The sequence below is a fragment of the Ornithodoros turicata genome, chromosome 7 (assembly GCF_037126465.1).
Source record: "Ornithodoros turicata isolate Travis chromosome 7, ASM3712646v1, whole genome shotgun sequence".
In the NCBI taxonomy this organism is placed as follows: domain Eukaryota; kingdom Metazoa; phylum Arthropoda; class Arachnida; order Ixodida; family Argasidae; genus Ornithodoros; species Ornithodoros turicata.
Genome location: NC_088207.1, coordinates 24,737,337 through 24,752,716, shown reverse-complemented (window position 1 = coordinate 24,752,716; position 15,380 = coordinate 24,737,337). Strand labels below are relative to the sequence as shown.

The window sequence follows — 15,380 nt, the reverse complement described above, 5'->3', positions numbered from 1 at the left end:
TGTTTTTTATTTCTGTGTAGTTTTGTCAACGTTCTGTCCTTCGACGGCACTACACAACCGAGCAGGGCCGAAGCCCTCGTTATATATCAACCGTCAACATCACACACGTCGTACTGGAATACATTTATAGTTGTTCCATATATCAGTGTCATGCTCTCGAGATACGCCGAAGGGTGTCACCCACATTTAGCGGAAGCACTTTCACCTCCGAAAACATTTCTCCCCAATTCCTCACCGATAATAGCCGCTCATAAATCACACACAGGAAAAGTGCCACGTGTGTTGCACACATTCCGCAGTCGTAACCTTTGCAGACGACGAACGCAGACGACGGCGGCCGGATGCAAGGTCCTCGAAGCCCATGCTATCTTCGGCCCCATTTCCTGCGAGGCTCACCAAGGCGCGTCCACCTGACCTTGACCTTGAAATTACGCGTACCGACAGCTTGACGGGGCGGTCACTCCTCAGATGGGGCCACCCCGGCCAAACCAGCTCACGAGGCCACATGGAGCATCCCGCACAGTTCTCTCGAGCGAGCCTTGAACGTCCTTCTTGCATCACATAAACTATTATCGAAGCGGTCTGTTTTCTTTTCTCTTTTTTGGCTCGTCATTGTCGTCCTTGAATATGCATAGCGGCACACTGTTTTTCTTGGTGCCGAGCCAAGCTTTAAAAAATACGTACATAAATAAAAACGTATCACCACCGACTTACACAGGGAAACACTGAAATAAACATACTGCGTCACAATTTCTCGAACACCGCATCACGTTGGATGAACCGCTATCAATCTTTGAGAAATTATGAGTCGTTTCGGGTTTTATATCTGTATTTTGTCCTGTCTTTTTGTTTACTTTTTTTTTCCGGGAAGAAGTACAATCAATAACGGAAACAGCCGGTGGCTGAAGCACGTGCACGAGTGGTGGAACCCATTCATACGTGTGTGTTTGTTTACCCCGAGAGACAACTGCGGCACAGCGGCTCGTTCTGGCGGCGATTGATGGGCCAATGTGAGCACGACTCCAAGTTTCCTGCGCACATGCGTGCCTTTTTATCAGATCTAGTGAAGGAAAACCTGTTTCCAGCCAACCGCATACGTAATCGCGCGAAGCGTGACAGGAATTCGAAAAATGAACATGAACTCACTTACGTGTTCTCGTTTAATCCGCTCCGTAGGTGTTCGTTTTATCCAAAAGAAACACGTTGGAACAGCTTCCGAACACAACACATCCAATACAACGAGTTTTGACGCACACTGTCACGTTGGACCAGAGCAGACTCCGCCAAGTCACCACCGACTAGCAATAAACGAGGTCCTACGTCGAATGTCCCTTGCAATGTGTTCTTTGCATCATATCCACATTACGCCGACGAGCACAAGTTATCCACGTGAGACACTCATAAGGTATACAAAGCGATGACTCGCGATATTTCCCCTGTGCAGCAACAGCCCGGCCGACGAGCAGAGCTGCGACGCTGCGATGTCGTCTGGATTCCGTGGCGCGAGCAGGTAGCGAACGCAACGCGGCACTGCTGTCGCGCTGCGCATGCGCGCTGTCGTCGCGGGCGATTTTTGTGGAGAGAGGTCGGCCGCCACCCGCATCGCGCGAGACACACTTTATGTTCTGTTTGTAAATGCTTTTGCTGAATATCGGGTCGCGTAGCAATTTTACCGGGGTTCTATAAAACGTCGATAGCGTCGGCGTTTGCAACGCGGGATTTAACGCTGCGTGCTGGGAAATAACACCACGCAATGCGCAAATGAGTCGTGAAAGTGTGTCGCGTGCCATTTTCTGACCGTTCTGCTTTTCTCAGCGGTGTCGTCTGCTACTGTTTTTCTCCCCGGATCCCTCCTTTTCTCATTGTTATGTGTTTCCGCATAACAGGAGCACATTCGATGCTGCGGACGACGCTGACGAACACTGAACTACAATGTAGTGCGCCCTTTGCGGAATATTGGCGTAGAAATACTGCCCTGGTATGTGGCTGCCATAAAAAGCGGGGCAGGCTGACGGAATAAAGGTGCAGCGTATGATCTGCAGAGTACCACCGTGATGAAGGCTCACTGGACAAGCTTATTTATCACTGTCACTAAGAAGAAAAAATTGTTACGCTAATTATGTAGTTCCTGTAACTTCCGCGACTCTATCCAAATGAAGAGAACTTTGTTGTACTATTTTCTCGTAGCTATGCATGTTACATTCTGTCGTGTAGGTGTTACGTAAATATCAGCATGTCGATTACTTTGATAATTGTAAAACTCCCCAATATCATACTACACAATGATTTATAATAAATGTCATTACAGCCTTGTGTTCTAGGTTTAGTATCTGTTTTTCTCGCCCTCCCCTTACTTCCCGTTTGCATCATTATCACTTCGGGTAAAACCCGAAACACCCCGAAAACAAACTTGCGAAATTGCAAATCCAGCCACCAATACAAGCAGTGAGGATCACAAAACACGACATGTTCAGCACAGCTGCTCAGCATCTTGTGTTCGTCTGGGCGAGACAAGTCGTAGTAATTTTTTTTTAAATTTTCTACCCCAAAATCTGCTTTTCTGCCCGGTATCGCCCGATTTTACCCTATGCTAGACGAGTATCTCAAATAAAACCCGATTTCTGCCCCTATTCTCAAAAACCAAAAATCCCGCAAACACAAGGATAATTGCTTTGCTTGTACAGAATTCAACTTGTTCCGAAAGTGAGAAAAGAATTCTACAGGTTTTCCCGTCCATTTTAGTCCAAGTGCCATCTGAAATAATCCGAGCGCCATTCAATTTAATCCGGGCGCCATCTGAAAAAATCCAGGTGCTATTTAATTCAATCCGGGTGTCATTTGAATTAATCCATGGTGTTTTTAAGTACCATAACCGGGTACTCACACGAGGGACATCCCCGCAGAATATTCTACAGACATGTAGTGGAAGGAGAAGTAAAAAGCAGCTGACAGGACTTAAATTCTGCTGTGTCTTATGTTGAGCATTCGCACGGCGCCGAGATACCGAGAGTTAAAGCGGAAGCATGGCAAACGGCACCATTGGTCATGTCGTCTGCTACAGAATATCTTCTGACTGAGCTGCAGGATATTCCACACGGTTAGAATAGCGCGAAAAGGCATGGATTACCACAGCAGACGACACTACTGGTCCTGTCGTCTGCTACAGAATGTCTTCTCACTGAGCTGCAGGATATTCCCCGCGGTTAGAAGAGTACGAAATGCATGACTCACATAGCAGACGATACCATTGGTCCTGTCGTCTGCTACAGAATATCTTGTGACTAAGCTGCGGGATGTGCGGGATGTCTTGCCGTGCTCTTCAAACCGCAGAGAATATCCTGCGGCAGAGTCACAAGGTATTCCTTCGCAGACGACAGGAACACTGGTGTCGTCTGCTATGAGCATCACGCCTTTTCGCGTTCTGCTAACCGCGCAGAATATCCTGCAGTTCAGCCAGAAGATATTCTGTAGCAGACGACAGCACCAGTGGTGTCGTCTGCTATGTGAGTGGTGGCTTCTCCTGTTCTTCTAAGCATGTGGAATATCCTGCAGTTCAGTCAGAAGATATTCTGTAGCAGACGACAGCATCAGTTGTGTCGTCTGCTACGTGAGTCATGCCTTTTCGCGCTCTTCTAACTGCGTGGAATATCCAACAGTTCAGTCAGAAGATATCCTGTAGCAGACGACAGCAGCAGTGCCGTCGTTTGCTATACTTCCGCTCCAATATCTCAGCGTCGTGCGAACGTTTCGCATAAGACACGGCACAACTTCAGTTCCATCAGCAGTATCCTTTTTTTACTTATTCTTCAACTAAAGTACTCTACAAAGATGTCCCTCGTGTGAACACACGGTTATAATGCTTAACAACACCATGGATTAATTCAGATGGCACCCCGATTAAATTGAATAGCATCTGGATTTTTTCAGATGGCGCCCGGATTAAATTGAATGGCGCTTGGATTATTTCAGATGGCACTCGGACTAAAATGGACGGGAAAACCTGAGATACAAGCCTTGGAACACACTCCCGAGCAGAGCGCCAATTCCCATTGGCAGCCGTAAGCACGTCACATGACTGGCGGCGGCGAGAGTAGTGCGGGTGCGTAGTGCGGCGTTGTCGGCCCTTAGGCACTTTACGCGCTAGCGCTTGGGCGACGCTTCGCTCCGTGATACTATAACGGGGAGGATTTCGAGCCTAGATTGGCAGCACGTTGGTGATACTATCAGCAAAGCATGCGTACCTAATGCGTTAGCATTAGGAGTGTCAAAATGGAAAAAGCTGTATGTTGTGTCTGTTGTCCGTGTATGAGATGGTGAAGCCTCATCGATTCGAGACAGCGGTAGAGGTAGACGTGTAAAGATGATATAAGAGGGTAAATGTAAATGGAGGCAAATGATTTGAAATTGAAGTAGCCGAAGGTAATTAAGAGTAATAGGTAAGAGTAATTGAAGGTAATTAGGGGTAATTAAAGGCAATTATAGCGAGAAAGTCGAGTTTAACGGCAATGAATGCAAGATATACGTAATTAAGAGAGAGATTAAATGAAAAGTAACATTACTGAAGGTAACCAGAGGTTACCGGAGGTAAGTAAAAGTAATTAGCGTCAATTAAATGGGAATTGAGAGTAATTAAAACAATTAAACGTAATTAAAGGGAATTAAATTAAATTCACTATTACCTCATGTAACCTGCGGTTACCTTATGTAATGAAAGGGTAATTACAGGGTAATTAAAAGTAATTGAGGCTAATTAAAGTTTGATTAAGTGGACTTACATGTAGCAATTGAAAGTGTTGAACCGGAAGTCTAGTAAAGACCGAAGATGGACAACCGGAAGTCAGGTTAGACCGGAGGTGGGGAACCGGAAGTCAAGCGACCGGAAAAGGCGCTTAATGCTCACGCATTTCTCTCGCATTTACCGCTAAATGGCCACTGAATTTTTAGTATACCGCACGCAGACGTTACGCAAGGCGTCGTGGAGCAGCCTGGCGAGTAAAAATAAGAACCTTACCGTGTCCACGTCAAGAAAAAACGCGCTAGGCCTCGTGGTGCCACTTTGCCACGCGAGCGGTACGCAGGTAGTCACCCGGACCACTGTGCTTCCGCAAAATTCAGGAAAATGTGTGCATATATACCCATATTCCATACCGACTTTTCGATGTTTCGCTCTTGAGGCTTACTGCATGTTCACAAAAGCACAATACGCAGGAGGCTTGCAAATGGCCAACTATATTTCACCGTAACGGACCAGGGGGCTTAATCGCTTCATCGTCGTTATGGTCGTTACAAGCTAACGAGTGGCGGGAAATTCAAAAAGGTGGGCACGTGACACATTGCGCGTGACGTATACCACGGCCTTCACGTATCGCGCGAAGAGCGCTGTGCACGTGTTTTATCACGTGCCCACCTTTTTAAATTCTCCGCCGCCTTTTTGAATTTCCCGCCACTCGTTAGCTTGTAACGACTGTAACGACGATGAAGCGATTAAGCCCCCTGCATTTCTCGCATTCGATCCGACCTGCATTCCGCAAGAACGCTTTTTTCGGGCTACTGAAAGACTGAAAGTGCCAGCTGGAAATTCGGTGTTCTCGATTTGCGGAATACGAATGGCTCAGCAAAAATCCTGAAGAAAAACTCTGGGCCTCCCGTTGTTGCTCATCAACTTACGCTGGAGCACCTCAGCTCAGCTTACTCTCAACGACTCCCTGTATACACCGATGGATCAGTGTCTCAAGGCGGATCAACAGCAGCCTTTTACATCCGCACTATACCGACTACGACTTAATGTCTCCAGGACACCTCTGCTTCTCTATCAAATTAGTCTTCTCCACTCGCCCGAATGCCCCACTTGCGCTGTTGAAGCTGATATTCCACATCTTCTCCTCGACTGTCGCAGCTTCGACACCCCTCGTGCCGCGCACAGACGACGCCTACTCGAGCTGCGGAGCACAAACTTTTCTCTGGCCACTCCGCTCGGCCCAGTACGACATCCCACACACAGTGGTCTGTGACAAGAACAGTTTTGACGTTCCTCAGCGACACAGGTCTCATGAACAGTCTGTGAACTCAAGTCGGGCAATCTCATTCTCCTGTTTCCCACCCTCTCCTCTCACCCTCATACGCATTACCCTCATCTTTCTTTCTTAAAGTCATCTTTGTCTTTGTTATTCATTTAATCTATCTTATCTTGGTTTCACCTTTTGTTAGTTTATCATTTATTTCCCAGTTCTTTTCTTTTCTTTTTCTTTTACTTTCATTTATTTTGCTTTTGTTATTTCTCTTTCTTTTTTGCGGATAAGCAAGCCGACATGCCGTTTGGCTAAACTTTCCTCCCCTTTCTTCCTTCTTTCTTCTAATAAATATATCCCCCCCTCTTCGTCCTCATACCTGCGTTTCTGTGGAAAAAATAAGCTCCTTTCTTTACATAATACACCAGTTTGAGAGAAAATGAGTTCACAACCGTTACATCCACGCGCTGATGTATTATGTAAAGAAAGGGACTTATGGCGTAGGTTGCTTATGGAGTCATTGGAGATAGCTACACGTGGCAATTGCGCTAGCAAGCCATCCTTTGTGCCCATTCCTCCTTTCCGGAAGTTTTGTGTATATAAGCGCGGTGTGCTATTAAAATTCGCTGCTGTGTCTGAGAAATTTTTGTCCGTTAATTTTTTTCCCTGTCTCGGGTCTCCTCCTTGTCATCTAGCACTATGCCACGTGACTGTAATCTTCTCGGGAACGGAAGCGAATGCCTCCTGTCATCCGCACTTCTCCATTGCCGCAGGGAGGTGCATCGGACGTTGACCTGAGGTTCAATGAAATCAAAAAACAGTAGCGTACCGCTATGGTACAAAAGTGGAAAGAGTGAATTAGCAGAAGCTCCAAAGTCCTTCAAAGTTCCACGATCGCTGACGCGGGTCGTCAAGTGGGAAAGCACCATCATAATGTCATTGAAATATTTGAAGAAGCTAAAAGCTTTAAGAAATAATTATGAGTACAGTCAAACTCCTTTACAACGAAACTCAGGGGACAGCAAAAAAAAAATCGCAATAAATGTATTTTCCTTAAAAAGGATGTCCATTATTGGACCTATAGGCTCCAGCGGGACCGCAAAAAAAATTTGCTGTAGTGGTATTTTCGTTAAAAAGGTGTTCGCAATAAAGGAGCTTGACTGTATACTGTAAAGGTAGATCATTTTGAGGCTTTCGCTACGCCCATTTTTCTGCGAAATTAAAATCTGGTGAAAGTATTGTCAACAACACCACAATGCCATATACATTGAAATTTGCAATCAGTAAGTTTCGGGGATTTGAAATGATTCACTGGGTGCAATGTATTGTAGCTCTAACTATTTTAACGGACATTTAGCAAAGTCTTGGCAACGTATATATTTCTACCGCTCAACACCGATTCCGCACTCATTCCAAGGCCACTTGTGGCCCCAATCTTCACGTTCCAAAGAACGTGGAAGAACGTAAGCTTGAGCCTCGACGTCGAATTCACTAAAAAAATGTTTTGGTTCCAAACCGGTGTCGAGGAAGCATCGGCGATTGCTGCAATCTCTATCTCTCACCTATTGGCCTCTGACCTCCGGCGCTCTGATCCACTATACAACCGCGAGGAGCATGCACGGCGAAGTTAAGGTACCGCGAGATATTTCGCAAACCGAATTCGCGAATTATCGTAGCCAAAGATTAACCACTTATACAGTAAATATACAAGATATAAAAGGGCCGTCAATGAGGTAGTCAGAATAAAATGCAAACGGTTATAGGGTCATGTATAGTTTTAAGGGGTTGCGACACTTATTATTCCGGACACTTATTCCGGATAAACGTAAAATACAATTATTTTCATCGATGTGTGCCAGTATTTCTATCAAGGTTTACAGAAAAATGGGGTAGAAACCCGGAATAGAGAATACCGCGAAATTGTAGTGTGCAATACAATGTGCATATGGTGTAATGAACCGCATCTATGAAAGTGACACAACCCCTTTAATGAGAAGCTTTCGTGCATACTCTGCACTTTATCAGGGGACCTGATGAAGTACAGATTCTGCGGGAAAGCTTGTCACGTAAACTGATGAAGTGAAGATTCTGCACGAAAACTTGCCATTCAAATTAGGAGCTCCTAACTGTTTAAATTTTATTCGGGCTTGTACAGTACTTAAACTTGTGATCGTAGTAATGAGGTGAGATTGAAAACGGCATATTTTTTAAAATAAACTTCAGTGGAAGTCAATACTAGTTTATTCTCTTAGGAGCGCAATGGCAACTAATTACCATCACATGAAATTGACCCACCCGCATCGCGAAGGGGGCTGATGGGTGGTGTCGTGGTCCGCGCTACCGAGTGCCGCGACGGGTAAGGGTAACGCAATGCACCACTGCTTCTTTCCTTTACCATACTGAACGACGACGATGAAAACATAGAAAGCACCATGCAGCTTGTGGAACTCTTCCGGACGCATGTCGAGTGGCTTCGGATGAACTTCGGACTATACAGAGCCTTTAAAGGCAAATATCGGCGCACGGGCACAGTACACGGCGCAGTTCCCCGTGAAGTCGACCCACGACACACGAACCTCCCGAGTAACATACTGCCATACCTGCAACCAGATCGCTCGGCAACAACGTATTACCAAACGACCTACCCAACTCTTCCTGTGTATCTCAGCTCACCTTTCCCTGTCAGACGTAAAACGTCCATTCTGGTTACCGTGTATTCACACTGAGCGACATCCCCACGGAATATTCTAGTGGAAGAAAAACTAAAAAAAAAAAAAAACGGCTTCTGCCGCGTCTCATGTTGAGCATTCGCAGTGCACCGGAATATCGGGAGTGGCGTACTCCGTGCATAACAGACGACACAGTCGGTAGTGCCATCTGCTACGGAATGTCTTGTATCTGAGCCGATACTCCCTATGAGAACGAAAAAACATGATGTTGAGCACTCGCGCTCACGTCGCTGCAGAAAGCTATGACGTACATTTTGCGCGTCGTCCGCTGGAGTACTCTCGGGAATACGTGTTGATCTTTATGTATAAACTATACCCTAGTAACACATATTGTTGCCACAACGTTGCTGCAACGTTGCGAATGTTGTAAATAGTGGGGCAATGTTTTACAATATTCAACAATATTGTGGCAACGTTGCTAGACGTTGGTCAACATTTTTCTACACACGGCAACGTCGTCACAACGTCACACTAAAACGTTTACCGAATATTGCTGCCAGGAACATTGCAGCAATGTTGGAACGATGTTAAAAACATGTTGTCATTATGTAGCAGTATCACTGCAGCAACTTTGCAAAGCAAATTTAAACATTGTGGCAATGCCGGAGAAATGTTTGCATGTAACATTACTAGGATGTGGCTTCAAAAGGACGTTAGCCACATTTTGACAACGTTTGGGGGCAACATAGCAACAATGTTCCGGCAACATTTTGTGTTACTAGGGATACGATACTATACTATACTATACTTCACTAATATATACTATACACATACTATAGAGATCAGTGGGAGTACCACTCGATATGAATACACGATGAAGGATCCAATTCTTATCTAAAACACGGATGACGGCATTATGTGTTTTGTGGTTCAAGCACTGCTATGCTCACGGCATGTATGCTACCCAGAACTTCACTGCGCTTTACCGGCGGAAGTGCTCTCTCTCATGTCCTCCACTTCTCTTACGTACTCTCTCCTCCAAAATGGTCTATATACGGGCAGAGGACGATGAACCGCTTTGGCTGGTGTCGTCGACTTTGCTCATCAACATCCGATATGGTTATGTAACCTGCTTTGTAGCCCAATTCTAGCAAGGAATGGGGGTCGCGTGTACTTTATAACGTAACCCGCCGCTCATTTCCCGTGCAAAGCAGAGAGGGCGCGACATTCGGTGTGTGGGTTGCCTAGTTGAGGCCACACCTGTACTTCACAATACTTCACGAGAACTTCACAATATAACACGCTGAAGGCTAACCATTGCACACAATCGTACTTATCACACCTGATATCAGTCCAGTAGCCAGTCCTGACTGGGTGAGGACTAACCTCTCCTTATTTTTCTTCCACATCCAATCTAATCCAATCCAATCCGTGATCCAAGATGCCGTCACTGCTGTGATCTGGAAGAACTAGAGTACATCCTTCTCCATTGCCCGCACTACCAGCCCCTAATTTATCTCTCCTTTCTTTTTTCTTAATAAACATATTCCCCATCCCGTTATTTATTTATTTATTTATTTATTTATTTATTTATTTATTTTTGTTCAGAGAATAGACTGCATGGCTGACGTTTCCCCTTTTGTCTTTCTTTTTCCTTTTCCTCTTTTTTTTTTGTCACTAAATTCCCCACCTTTAGATCCACACTTTGAGTGTCTCTAAATCAGCTAGACTCTCACCCTCTCACTATATCAAAATTGCTTGGCCCATGGCCAAATCCAGCCAACCAACGCTCTGCCCTCAAAGCATTTTTAAAGTTTTTGGACACCGTAGGACTTCGGTCCTCACTGTTAGGCGACTCATTATTTCATTTTCTTATATTACCGCCAGCAATGGGGTAGCGTATCGCCACTTGCGATGAAAGTCCCCATTCATCATCGATTCAATAAAGTTGTTGTTTTTTGCTCTGCACCTGATGTGTGGCAAACGCGGAGCGTATGCCTTTTTAACGTATCCGCATAAGTGTCACAAAAGGGCGCACGCCTCCCACTTTCAACAAAACAGGAGGAGGGAAACGTATTCATATGGGAACTGATGGTTGGCTAACAGCGCGTTGTGTGGTGAAGGTTCGTGTTCCTGAAGTTTAACAATGTTGAACTAAAATGAATGTCACATTTTCTCTAGAATAAAATGGGAATCAATGTGTCAGCATGCAAGCGACTGATGTTTGACTCCAATATAACAAGAATTTCCATCTAGAAAGCGTTGGAGAACGGTGAAGGATGTCACTCACAGAGTATGCGCACGAGCAATTTTGTGGGATAAAATGTCGCCGAAGGAGAGCGAGGGGGAAAACACCCGGGAAAAAGCTACCGGAGAAGAAATGCCAACAGTATCCGTGTAGTCACACGAGCGACATTCCCCCAGAATACTCTATCAGAAGATGCGAGAAACGTCATAGGTTTCTACTGTCACATGTCTTCCCGTGCACTGCTAACAGTGGGAAATATCCTGCGACACAGCCAGAAGTAGTCGTCTGCGTAGCAGACGACATGAAAATACGCAGACTGTGTCGTCTGCTAAGTGCGCAGTACGCCACTCCCGATATTCTGGCACCGTGTGAATGCTCAACATAACACGGGACGGAGATTCGGCTCGGTGATCAGATTTTTTGTTTTTTCTTCCACTAGAATCTTCCGTGAGGGTGTCGCTTGTGTGAATACGCGGTATCGGACAGGCGCTGGAGGAGACGATGTAAGACACTGTATTAGAAAACGCGAAGGAAGGTACGAAGCTACTAGCAGACGACGCGAACAGACGAGAGGTCACGTGCAAGAGGTTGAAGACGTGAAATTTTCTCTGGCGAGCGGACATAATCTTTCTGCGGCGCAGGGAATACGCGAGAAGACGTGACGTTATAGGCTCAGATGATAATGTGCACACGACTACCTTTGACGTTACTCCTTATCCTCCTTACTTAGTTAGCTCGCTGTTAGCTCGCTGCACAGGGCCAAGGAGTGTTGCGAGAGAAACGTCTGTCCGTCCGTCCGTGCACCCAAGCTCTGAGAGGTGTTGCCAGAGCATTGCCCGCTGATGGTGGTGACGCTGACAGTGTAGGAGCCGATGAGAAATATCGTCTTCTACGGCGCAGCAGGGGCAAGTGGGAGATGAGACGCGGCCCATTTTGAACAGGAGTGAACGGGTGAGGGCAACGTTCAGCCGAAGACGATGTAGAAGGGACTCCTCCTCGTGGGTACAGCGGTAGCCGATGAGAAACTCCAGTGAGGGGTCGATGGACTGCAGGAACGCATTTGGTCGGATAGCGTCTACAACAAACTGGCGGATGCCGTCGCCGCAGAGACGCCGTATAAGCAGGCGACACGCAGACACCGGGAGCGGTAGTAGGGGCACCGGCGTCGCCGCATCAAGCGCGGCGCGGCGCGGCGCGTCTCGCAGCCGCGTCAGCACCGGTGTTTCCGTGTAGCCCTGTATGCCCGGGTACCCACTGAAGGCAGATACGGTGGCCGACCGAGGAGAGTTGGGAGTACTCCTGAAGTACCATGATACGCAGATCACTCACGACGCTCGGGTGGTATGCTGACAGGAGTGCCAAAGACGCCTTGCTGTCTATGAGGACGACACACGCATCAGGCACAGCTCCGCATCCGTGGAGGACACCGTGTAAGAAGTCGGAGGGCGAGGTCACGGTTTTCCTGCGAGACGTAGTAGGCCGCTGCTGATGACCCATTCGCTACCGATCCATCAGTATAAATGGCGCGCCTCAGCGGATAGGCCGAACTGAGATGCTCGAGCGCGAGCTGGAGGGCTACTGTCACAGGCACATCGTTCTTCCTCTGGAGGCCGGGGATAGTGGCACAGATCTCGGGTCTTGCAAGCATCCATATCGCAGGGGCGTGCGAGGGTTGGGAGAACTGTGCAGGGACGGACCCTTTGAGGCGAACGAGAGCACGACCGAAGTCAGAGGCCGGGCAGTCTTCGTCGACGTGGCGAAGGTAGCGAGGAGGTTGCCGAGTAAGGTACCGTGCGAGAACGCGGAGGGTTGCGCCGTCCCGCAGGACATCGATCGGCGGTTCGCGTGCCTCGGCTAGGACTGAGTATGTCTTGGTGGTCGAAGGGACTCCCAAGCAGACGCGGAGGCTCCTGGCTTGGCTAAAGAGGAGATCTAGATAAACATCGTACACAGCAAATCTGAACATCTAAGCTGGCCATTTAACAGTCTAAACGCCGACACACCAAGAACTGATTCGGGAGCAATGGATGGGTTTGGTGGAAAGTCAATAACAGAATTTTGGCTAGATTGATTGATCGATTGAAAGATTCCTATCAAAGAGCATGAGGAAGGGCTATTCGTGCATTTCTGTCGTCATGTTTTTATCATCTACAATGCAGACTGAAGGTAGAAACGGCCTGTGTCCTTTCACCACGCTTCAGTATGCTTTATCATCCTTGCCGGCTGCTTAACCTTACTGCACGCCTGCGTGAAAGGAAACCAACTTTACGGCCATACGCATGGGGGAAGGTGGAACATATTTGGGGTGAGACAACGACAATAGACAATTTGTGGTAATTTGAATTGCCACAAAAGGTGTATACGACCCTCTATCCCCTCAAATCAGAAGCGATAATTGTATCAATCGGCACAGCGGTTGGCGCAGAGCGTATTTTGCTGTGAGACCGGATGTCGTTTTGGCACCAAACCGGAAGCGGTGAAAACGGCTTACGTTCCGAAATGCAAACACAAGAACTCCAGTTCAAAAAAGCGGTTATTCTATATTCTTTACTATGAAATGTGAACTACTTGTGTAATTTGCACTGGAGCAGCTTCCGCTTTTGGTGCCAAAACGACATCCGGTTTCACAGCAAACACGTTCTGCTAGAAGCACTGTACAGTTATTGCCTCTGATTTGAGGGGAGAGAATGCCGTATACGCCTTTTTGTGACAATTCAAATTGCCACAGAAAGGCATACCCTCCCGTTTTGAACAAATAAGGAAAGGAAAATATATAATTCTGCATGGCGGCTGGTTCCGAGCGTCCTTACTCAAGGAAAGCACCGGAAGTCTTCCTGGCACCGGAAGTTGTGGTGGGGGCTTGTTTATGTTTATCTGAGAAAGTCATGTATACCAACTTGAGCAGTCGCTCAAATGGAAGACGTGACCAACGCTTCTTCCATATTGCACTTAGGCAGTGGTTTATGCTGAATCTCATCCCTGGGGGGGTGTGGGAGTCCGCAGGGGGGTGGGGCGTGGCGTCACAACATGCAAGTTACTCCCATGTATATTTATGCTCTTCGTGACGATGTATTGAGTAATCTCACAAACTTTTTCAGGGTTTGTCTCCCAAATTTCGATGGGGGTTAGGGGGTGTAAGGGGGGTCTGGATAAATCACTACACTTAGGAGTGCTGACCACCGCAGAACTGTTCCTTGTCACCAGAGCCACCCGTGCATGTAGCATGTTGCAGCACCGATGGTTGCACCCTTTTCACTTTACGAAATTATTAAGAAATGCAACTAGTTACTGCAAAATGGTAACTAGCTACAGCTGGAAGTTACTTTCTTAGGAAGAGTAATTGGTTACAGCTACTAGTTACCTTTCGAGTAACTAGTTACTTCTAACTAAGTATTTCCCAAGACTGCCAGCATCAATACGGCGTCAGCGACCGTCTGACGACGGGACAACAATAGGGCTCGGCGAAGGAGGTCGTCCAGCCGTGATGTCGCATGAAGCGCTGTAAGCAAGGCTCCTTTTCCAAACTCTCTCTATAAACGGCTCTGGGCGAGCGCCTGCAACGGCGTCCGGCACGGCAGAGAGGTCGCTTAGAGGTCAGCGGGGTCCCTTTCAGGCGCCGTCCAAGCAGTCGCTCCTTGCGTGGCTGACGGGCGCCGAGTGACAGTGATCAAATCAAAATCAATTAAATCAAAGCAAAGAAAACGAGGGTCCGGGGCGGACGAAAATCGACGATTGCCTCGTAGCACGTGCGGAAGTCTCGCTTGCGTACGCTCCTGTCGGTATATCTCGAGAGTACGTCGAACGTCGCCGTGGACACTCTCGCCGTTCTCCGCTCGGCGGACGGGCTTTTCCCGCTCCGAGAGTGCCAGAGCGGATGTGGGAATGTAGCTTTAGACATACTGTACAGTCGATTCTCAGTGGCTTCTAGCTGTTACTTAAGAGCATGTCCTTCCCATGTGTGTTACTGACAGGTCATCATGTGGATTTACACGCTCTACGGTGGTTGGGACAGTACCGGTTGGGCACATAGTTACCATGGCCGAATTTGTATCGGAATTGAGGAGTAAAGCCGCTGTCGGCGCATGGAAGATGTGAAATGGCGGGGAATTCTGCCTGGGATGCAGGTGGACAGTCTGGGATCCACTGCGTGGAGTAGAGACCGCTCCGTGATGTCATGACGCCACTGTTGGGAACTGACACCAGCTCTGAAAGAACAACAACAAGAACAAAAATGCACTGATGATGATCAATGAGGGCTCTGAAAGAAGACATCGTCTCTTGCCAGTGAAACAGAGAAGTAGACCATCACACCAGTGTCATCCGGTCGGAGATCTGAGAATGTTGATTCCAGTCCTATACTGCTGAGTACCTCTTATAAAGTGCTTCTCTTACTTGATGAGCACCAACGTTCACGTATAAACTCTGTGAGGCGTCCACAGAAGTTGAAGACAACAC

The 15,380-nt window shown here is 47.2% G+C and overlaps 1 protein-coding gene across 3 annotated transcripts in view; it reads right to left on the bottom strand.

Moving 5' to 3' along the window:
* The window catches only part of LOC135400540 (solute carrier organic anion transporter family member 74D-like), an 80,724-nt gene extending 79,206 nt beyond the window's left edge, over positions 1–1,518 (bottom strand). For 2 of the 3 annotated variants that reach the window (XM_064632373.1, XM_064632371.1), the window contains exon 1: positions 1,151–1,518. The gene's annotated coding sequence lies outside the window, so the exon portion shown is untranslated. Of the gene's footprint in view, positions 1–1,146 lie in introns of all 3 variants that reach the window. The other variant, XM_064632372.1, reaches the window with a different exon arrangement.
* Positions 1,519–15,380: the final 13,862 nt, after the last annotated feature.